This window comes from Tiliqua scincoides, chromosome 8 (assembly GCF_035046505.1).
Source record: "Tiliqua scincoides isolate rTilSci1 chromosome 8, rTilSci1.hap2, whole genome shotgun sequence".
NCBI classification, from domain to species: domain Eukaryota; kingdom Metazoa; phylum Chordata; class Lepidosauria; order Squamata; family Scincidae; genus Tiliqua; species Tiliqua scincoides.
Window position 1 is genome coordinate 25027741 of NC_089828.1, and position 9117 is coordinate 25036857.

Consider the following 9117-nt stretch of genomic DNA (forward strand, 5'->3'; position numbering starts at 1 on the left):
CCAGACTCGGCTCAAACTGCCAGTCAAGACATTGTAAGATTGGCCTTCTCAAATGCAAGCATACAGCTAGCCAAGTAGGAAGAACACACTGGTATATAAAGTACTTGTATTATCTGCCATTGACAACAAGTCAATATTTATTTTACAGCATAAGTTCCAAGAACAACTGGCAGTGACGGAAATTGCTAGGATGGTCATTAGAGGAAGACAATCCTAGGCTGCAATCCTACCCACACTTTCCCCAGGAGTAAGTCCCATTTACTAGCATTGTGAAAAGCATATAGTAGCCTGTTAAAAGTACAGATCTATAACATTTCCCCAGATGCACATACCATAGTATCAAATCTAATATATTAAAAATAAAATATTGAAATGAATGGGGACCCACCTGAAATTGGTTCCCGACCTGCCTAGTGGGTCCTGGCCCACCATTTGAGAAACACTGCTTTATGTGGATTACAGCCTTAAAGCAGCAGCCCTTTGGTTTTGTTTGCCAAAACAAACCATCACCTAAGTCTTCAACTTTAGTGGGTTCAGTCCCCAGAACTGGGTTCATGACTGGACACTAATATGATTTGATCCCCCAGCAGCTTTACCACACATTTTGATGAGAAGGAAAAAAATGATGGAGGGGAAAGTAGAGAAAAATGAGAGAAAGGAACATTGGAAGATGGAAAAAAGCCATATGCGGCAACAAGTAGAACCCATTGTTGCAGGTTGAGGTGAAAAGTGGGTTGGGAGACTGAATAAATTGAAGATTCTGAATAAATTGAAGATTCTGACTTTAAGCAGCAACTGTTACCCTGCACATGCCCGATCTCGTCTGATCTCGGAAGCTAAGCAGGGTCAGGCCTGGTTAGTATTTGGATGGGAGACCGCTTGGGAATACCGGGTGCTGCAGGCTTATACCAGAGTCTTTCGAGACTTAAGGTTGCCAACTACCATTTGACTTTAAGATGGAGACTGACAGCCCAAGAACAGACAGGCTGTATCCAGCACAGGGTTGGAGCAGCTCAACTCGGAGTAAGGGAATTTATGTCCCCTTAACCCGAGCAACACCCAAGCTGCTGCAGTGGGGTTATTTGAATCTGCACCAGCAAAATCTCTGGTACAGATCCAGGCAGCCGGATGTAATGCAGGGCTGCTTGGGAGGGGGGTTAGGATCTGGCCTAAGTGCTTGTGGCCAGTCCCACCCACCTCCAGGGCCAAGTCCTCCCGTATCTTTCCACTGCCTTACTGGGTTCGCAAGTTGTTACAGATGTGCCTTGTGGCAAGTTTGCGACACTCCCAAGCCAGTGCACATTTGCACAGGCCGAAAGGTGAGTGTGGATTGCACTCTGAGTGCAGATTGTGATATCTGATGACCCCTGGGGTCATCGTTTTTTATGCCTGACCTCCATTTCTCCTCGATCGCCTTCATCTTGTCCCACGTATCTTTGAGTATGTCCTACAGTTTCCTTGAGTGTCCCACTATTCTCCTGCATGTTCCACATGTGCCTAGGGAACACACAATTTTTTTCAACTTCTGATGACCCCGGGGTCATCGTTTTCCACCCCTGTATGATATTTTTCTTCATTCACCCTCATCTTGTCCCATGTATCTCTGTGGGTGTCCTAGTTTCCTTGGGTGTCCCGCAAATCTCCTGCTTGTCTCACATGTGCCTCAATAGGCATGGAGAAGGAGGGAGGGAGGCATTCCTGGATGGGGGGAGGGCGGGCGGCTGGGCGGGCAGCAGGAGGTGGGGCTGGGATCTAGCAATTATGCCGGATCCCAACCCCCATTCCAGGGAGAATGGAGTGTGTTCAAGCTGCTCTGCTCTGCTCTCCTCTGACTTGTGCCACTTTCAGAGGTGGCGCAAGTCAGAGGAGACCCATTGGGGCCAGCAGCCCTTACCCAGGGGTAAGGGGAAAAGTTTCCCCTTGCCTCTGGCTAAGCCGCTTATGGCCCCTATCTTGTTCTGTGAACAGCGCCAGCCTCCTGGCTTGTCTGTTCCAGACAATAAGATTGTACCCTTAGTCAAACCACCCCTTCAAGGTGGTAACTTGAATTTTATTTTAGGGTTCTGATTCCTGATTTAACAGACTCTATTCCAATTTGTTGGGGGGGGGGGGGTAGGGTTTGGTTTGCAGATCAAGAATAAATTTGACTGCATGCTCTAGAGCAGTGGTTCTCACACATTTAGCACCGGGACCCACTTTTTAGAAATGAGAATCTGTCAGGACCCACCAGAAGTGATGTCATGACCAGAAATGACATCATCAAGCAGGAAAATTTTTAACAATCCTAGGCTGCAAACCTATCCACGTACCCAGAAGTAAGTCCCATTGACTATCATTGCTAAAAGAATATAAATAGTAGCTTGTTAAAAGTACAGGCCTGTAACATTTCCCCAAATGCAGTCACATACCATAGGAGCATCAAGTCTAATAAATTAAAAATAAAATATTGAAATGAATGGGGACCCACCTGACATTGGCTCACGACCCACCTAGTGGGTCCTGACCCACAGTTTGAGGAACACTGCTCTAGAGTCAAGGGCAGCAGTTATGCTTTGCTCTTGTAACCAGGGGAAAGGTGTATACAGGCAAATCCATTCATTCTGTCTCATCAAACCAGACTCGGCTCAAACTGCCGGTCAAGACATTGTAAGATTGGCCTTCTCAAATGCAAGCATACAGTTAGCCAAGTAGGAAGAACACACTGGTATATAAAGTACTTGTATTATCTGCCATTGACAACAAGTCAATATTTATTTTACAGCATAAGTTCCAAGAACAACTGGCAGTGACGGAAATTGCTAGGATGGTCATTAGAGGAAGTAAAAAGCTTTTTGTAGAGTAAACGTACACCAATTTAAAGCTAGAAGAAACTGAACAAACTACTCACTGAGATGTATTTGACAATGACTCCAATTTAATGTAAAAAAAGGCACGTTGTATTGTTTACGCAGTACAAGATACAGAATGGTATTGTGTTTTGTAATAACCTCCAGTATTAATTCTCATTGGAGCTTTGCAAGCCCCCCCCCATTCCTAATTCACACACTTTCAACTCTAAACCACTTGAAATCAATTGAATAAAAGAATGGTTTTTTCTTCCGGGGCGGGGGGCAGCAATGTCATGCCCACTACAGCCGTTGGGGTCTTGCCACCCTTCGCTCGCCCGCATACCACACTGAAACACTACCAGAGTCTGGAGGGTGTTCTGAGGGCCAGGGAGGCTTGCTGCATCCCCAGCCTTCAAAGACCTTCTAAGGGTCAAAATGGTCACTTCTGGTTTTCAGTGTTCAGAACACCCTCCAGATGCACCCAGAGTGCAGAAAGTGTCCTAGAAAGGACAGCACTCCTTCACTGTAGCTTCCACAGAGCAGTTTCATGCTGCTGAAGTTCACTTACCCCAGGGAGTAGTTTAGACTCTCACTAGCTTACTCATGAAGCATTTTCATTTCCCTTCACAGTAAGTAGGGTCTTAGGGTCTCCACTGCCTATGGTAAATGTTTACAGATGAAAAACACTAATAGAAGTATGCAAATCATCAGTTACAAAGGAATGAATATCACCAATTGCACCCCCAACAAAACCACCAAAGTTACTCGTCTATAAGTCGACCCCACAGATAAGTCGAGGGCAGGTTTTGAGCCAGTAATCATGGAATTTTATATGACCCTCAGATAAGTCGGGGAGGTTCGGGGGGTGTTTTTTTAAAACTTAGGGGAGTGTCTGACTATAGTTTTGTCTGATTTTACCTGAGACCAGATCCTGAAAAATAACCTACCACTAATTGTTACCTAAGAACTGTAGTCTCTAATTTATTAAAAACATAGTAAAAGATAAGATGCATTTTTATTCTTTTTAAAATTCTGGTCTTCATCACCTTTTTGTAAGCACAACCAGAGTAAGTGCACTGTAAACTACATACAAGTAAAACAGTGGTTCCCAACCTGGTATTCACGTACTCCCAAGGACACTCAACAGGACCTTTAGGGGTACTTGAAAAAGAATGGCAGAACAGCAGAAAAAGGCAGGTCATGCTCCAGAATGCCTTGCAAGGACCAGCAAGGCAGGAAGGGAGGTAGCTAGTTGGCTGTGAAAGCCCCACCAATAGCTAGTTTTTGGTCATCAATTTATGTATGAACCAAAATTCATACATAAATTTTTACTGTGGTTTTACTGTGATTGAAAACCAGCACAGTAAAAAAAGCTGAAACATAATATGGAATGTGATCAATCACCCAGAATTTCTCCGCACACTTCTGGTGCAAAACAGTGCAAAGGTAGAGTCTTCTGTTCTTCAAACAGATAAAAAGAGAAAACACTGTGATGAATACTTGAAGTCTGGGTTTTTAGAGAGATGAGGGCTTGTATTATTACAAACATTTTGCTAATATGAAGGGTACAGTTAATTATTGCCAAGGGATATGCAAGTGAAAAAGGTTGGGAACCACTGCAGGAGATCCATGAATCAAATCCACCTTTAAGGTGGACATGAGGAGAACCATGAATCAAAGACACCTTTAAGGTGTCTAGTGTGTTAAGCCAGAAGCTCTACATACAACCCATAACACATAACTGAGATTGTGTAATTCAATTCACAGCAGAGAGATGAGATATTTGCAACCCTTTTTACTCAGAAGTAGACCCACTGCTTTCCATGGGTGTTATTCTGAAGTAATGGTGCACTGAATTGTAGCCTGGGGTCCCATCCTGGTGTTTCCAAAAACAGACCTGCTTTGCAAGCATTTGCCGAGCAGAACCCGAACCAGGCTGCAGCAGAAGGAAGGAGAATAAAAGGTTAACTTTGGCTGGAACATCCCTGGAAAGTAACTGCAGCAACTAATGAGGTGCCTGCCTGAGCTTTGCTGAGCTGAGCAGAGAAACAAAACTGTTCAGAGTGGAAAGGCTCTGAGCTCTGATTGACCCGGAGATAAGGCGAAGTGAGAATTGGAGCTTGATTACTTGGCAAAATTTCAGGTACTATACCTGAGTATACACGGTAAGTTCAATCAAGTAATAAACTATTGAAGGTTTAATGAATGACCTGGAAAAACTGAAAAAGTAAACAAAGTTTTTGGTATAGTTTTTGTGAGGATTATACTTTTTCTTCACTAAGTTACCTACATTTTGAATCCAATGTATTTATAACCAACTAAAATACAGTTATCATTCTAATTTTTATCATGCACATGAAGGGGAGAGGGAGTGAAACTCCAATGATCAATCCCTTTAATTGAAAATCAAGACCGTGATTTTCAATTGATTCGCTGTGCATGGTCTGCAGGTGTGCCATGGGAGTTGGGGGGAGGATTATTTATTAGTAGAGCCATTGGGGGATGCGAGACCCTCTCTGGCAGCATGGAATGTCAGAATTTATCCAAAAACTGATGGTGTGCCTTGACAATTTTAGTTCCTTGTCAGTGCACTGTAAGAAGAAAAAAGGTTGAAAATCACTGCTATGAGTATGAAACAGCATAACTGAAAAATTTTTTACATTCCAGTATGGGGTGGGAGGTCAGTTACGGCATCACCAAATTCTGAGTCAGGCTGTGGTCAGAGGGAAATTGGCCACCACCCCTTTCCAGTCCCCCATCACAGAACAAGAGATCCCATCATTTTCAGGGTGTGGTGGAAAGAAGCTACCATGATAGTCAAACCAGTTCTAAATTGATGGTTCCAATCAAAACTCACTCTCCTGAAGCACTCGGGTGGAAAGTTACACAAGCACCTTGAACAAAAGCCTTAACAAAAAACCAGTCTGAATGTGCAAAAGGTGGAATGCAGTCTGCCTGCCTTCCTAAGAGACAAAAATCAAAAGCTGAAACCAGTTCTAACAATAGAACAAGTTCCTGGGGTGTTAAGTGAAAGTACACTGAAGTAACAGTACAGGTTGAGCCCACTTACATGTGGATTTTGGATTCACAGACTTGGCTCAATGTAGGTTCCCCAGACCCCTGTTGAGCCAGATTTGGCACAAACAGAAGCCTCCAGAGGAGACTGGAGCTGTGCTCTGGTTGCCTCCGGAGCTCTTCTGAGGCCCACAGAGGCTGCACGAAGCCTCCACGGGCCTCAGAATGGCCTCTGGAGATCCTAGAAGAGCACTACTGGTTTTCAGCCAAAATCCAGAAATGCCCTTCTAGGACCTCTGGAGGTCTTTCTAAAGCCCATGGAGGCTGTGCATGGCCTCCATGGGCCTTAGATCAGCCCCAAACGCGGAACAAGGCTCTGGTTGCATTCCGTGCTAAGTGGACCCCAAAATCCACGTGATTTTGCATGAAATCAAATTCAGTATCTGTGAGGGGTCCAGGAATGGAACCCTTGCAGATAACAAGGGTCCACCTGTATTTATACTCAGTGTCATACCAATGACAAACTACAGGCAACTTGGATCCAAATCCTATTGACCTCTTTGATTACAAGAGATGTCTCTCAGCCTTACCTACCTCTCAGGCTGCTCGTTGGTCCATTTGCTCAGGAAGGTCAGGAAAACAATCAACATGACAAACACATTGGCTCCTGACTTTTGCAGTGGTAAGGCTGCAAAATTCACCAGGCACATACTCATTGATTTTAAACTGAGTTGGGCTGTATGCTTGCACCCCAGGGAGATTATCCAAGTATAGAAGCCAGTTTCTGTGTGAGCTGCTAATGCAGCTGTACAATATAGCCCAATTCACTCTGCAGTATCACTTGAGCACTGGACTAGTGTGAGTGAATTTTCCAGAGCAAATGGGGAAGCACATGGCCATCCGTGATCACTGGTTTTTGCCACAACTAGACCTGGATTGGGAGCTTGGACTCCATTTTCCTTTCCATTAATTAACGGCAATTTTATACGTTAGCATATCTGAGTTTAAAATAAAACCTATGGTACTGAACAATTATAGCACTAACTAAGAATGAAAAGCCCTGAAGTAGACACGAATTGGATCTATATACCGGAAAAATAAGTATGTTCCATTTACATAGCAGGTAACTGCCAAGATAGCTGAAGTTGATAAGACACAAATTTGGACATTAAAAATTCCACAAGCTGCTGCTTAGTTTGTACTGCTTGAAAGAAACACTACCCTTTGCTCATATGATTTCAATTTGGATCAGTCTTCAAAAGCTACAGAAGAAGCCTTCAAACTAAAGTGCAAGAGCCTGGAAGAAAAAACTAATCAACGGGGAAATTCTTGATGTCACTACTGTGTTCTCATCCCATCTGGTCATTTTATAGATGAAAATGCAAAGTGCTATGTCCTCTATGGAGAACTCGTGCAAGGAAAGCGCCCTACAGGTAGACCACAGCTGCGATACAAGGACATCTGCAAGAGGGATCTGAAGGCCTTAGGGATGGACCTCAACAAGTGGGAAACCCTGGCCTCTGAGCGGCCTGCTTGGAGGCAGGCTGTGCAGCATGGCCTTTCCCAGTTTGAAGAGACACTTTGCCAACAGTCTGAGGCTAAGAGGCAAAGAAGGAAGGCCCATAGCCAGGGAGACAGACCAGGGACAGACTGCACTTGCTCCCGGTGTGGAAGGGATTGTCACTCCCGGATTGGCCTTTTCAGCCACACTAGACGCTGTGCCAGAACCACCTTTCAGAGCGCGATACCATAGTCTTTCGAGACTGAAGGTTGCCAATACTATGTCAACAGATACAGAACAGGTACTAAGCAAAGCATCTTGCTGACACCTTTGCCTATTCAAAATCCAACCCCTTGCAAAAGATCAAGAACAGGCTCTTTTATGACAAAAGGCTGTAACCCAGTTAAAGAAGCTACAACTGATCAAATGATTTTTCTAATCTGTATACCTTCGCATGATAAATAGTTGTGAAGAAAAAAGATACTTTCCTTGTTTTAGATGGGGGGCTGTGTGCGTGTGCTTCATGGAAGATTCATTCTAGAAGAGGTATTTCCCTTGAGAAAAAGTGAAGGGGCGGAATGCCTCTTCAAAGAAGGTGTTTGCTATCTGCAGGCTTCTTATTTAATCTAATGGACATTCACAGCCCTAGTAACAATTGCACATGCCCAATGTATTTAAAGGAAGAGCCGACTCTTATCAGGGGACGAGCAGAAGGCAGGAATCTCTCTGAACTATCTCTGACTCACCATTAGTCTTTTTCCCATAAAGAGGGTTCCACCTTGAAAAATGTTTGGCATACGCAATTACTACTACAGAAGAAACTGTTTATACAGTTATGGATACAGTATTAAGTATTCTTAATAGACAATAATAAAACATGCAGACAAAATCATAGACTGTATAGGTCTGTGGGCACAGTATAATGTTTCTCAAGCTTCTTTCCTTCAAGGAACTTTTCCAAAAGAATGGCTCAGACCAAAAACGTTTGTCCAGTTCAGCATACTATTTCCACAGTGGCTAGTCTGATGGTTCTAGCAAACTCACAAGAAGAACATGAAGGCAGCGTGCATTGTTTGTTCCTGCCATCTGGTATTCAGAGGTAAACTACCTCTGCACATGGAAGGTCCTTGTAGATAACATTGAAACAGCTCGCACTAAACCTATCCTTCCATATTGGTCTACTAAAGAACTCCAACATACTGCAAAAAATTTTGGGATCTCTTACAGCTCATTCCAAGATCATGCAGGAAACTGGTCAGCCCTCTCAGTACTAGTCATTGCCCTAAGACTCAGAAGTGCAACCTAGAAGTCTTCAACTCCCAGTAGCTGCATCTTGTGGGGAAGATCAGTAATAACTGGCAAGCCACCTTTTGGTAGGCTCATCTGTTGCTGCCAAGGAGCCCCTGCTCCAAGGATCAGAGCAAAAATATATATTTTAATTTTCTTTGTATTGGTGTTGCTTTCTAGTCTTTAGTGGATTCATTTTTTTTTACCCTGGTAAAGCACAAGCCCTTGGAACGCACGCCCTAGGTGAAATACAGAAATTGTATCACTTTAGAAAATCCACATCACAGTACTAGACTATTTTCTGTGAAATCAGGATTTCAAGAGAAATCCTGCTTCTAGACTCCTCCAGCCTTTAAGTAGTGACAAGGTGGGCTATACTTACACAGCATACTCAGAGCTAACTGCTAATGGCTCAGCTCTTGAGTACACTGCCTAGGACATCTGCACCAAGGAAAGGGGACACAGGTCTAATTACCACTCTAAAAG

The 9117-nt window shown here is 43.8% G+C and overlaps 1 pseudogene; it reads left to right on the forward strand.

The window, feature by feature from the left end:
• The first annotated feature begins 784 nt into the window (after positions 1 to 784).
• On the forward strand, positions 785 to 904 carry LOC136659478 (5S ribosomal RNA; annotated as a pseudogene).
• Positions 905 to 9117: the final 8213 nt, after the last annotated feature.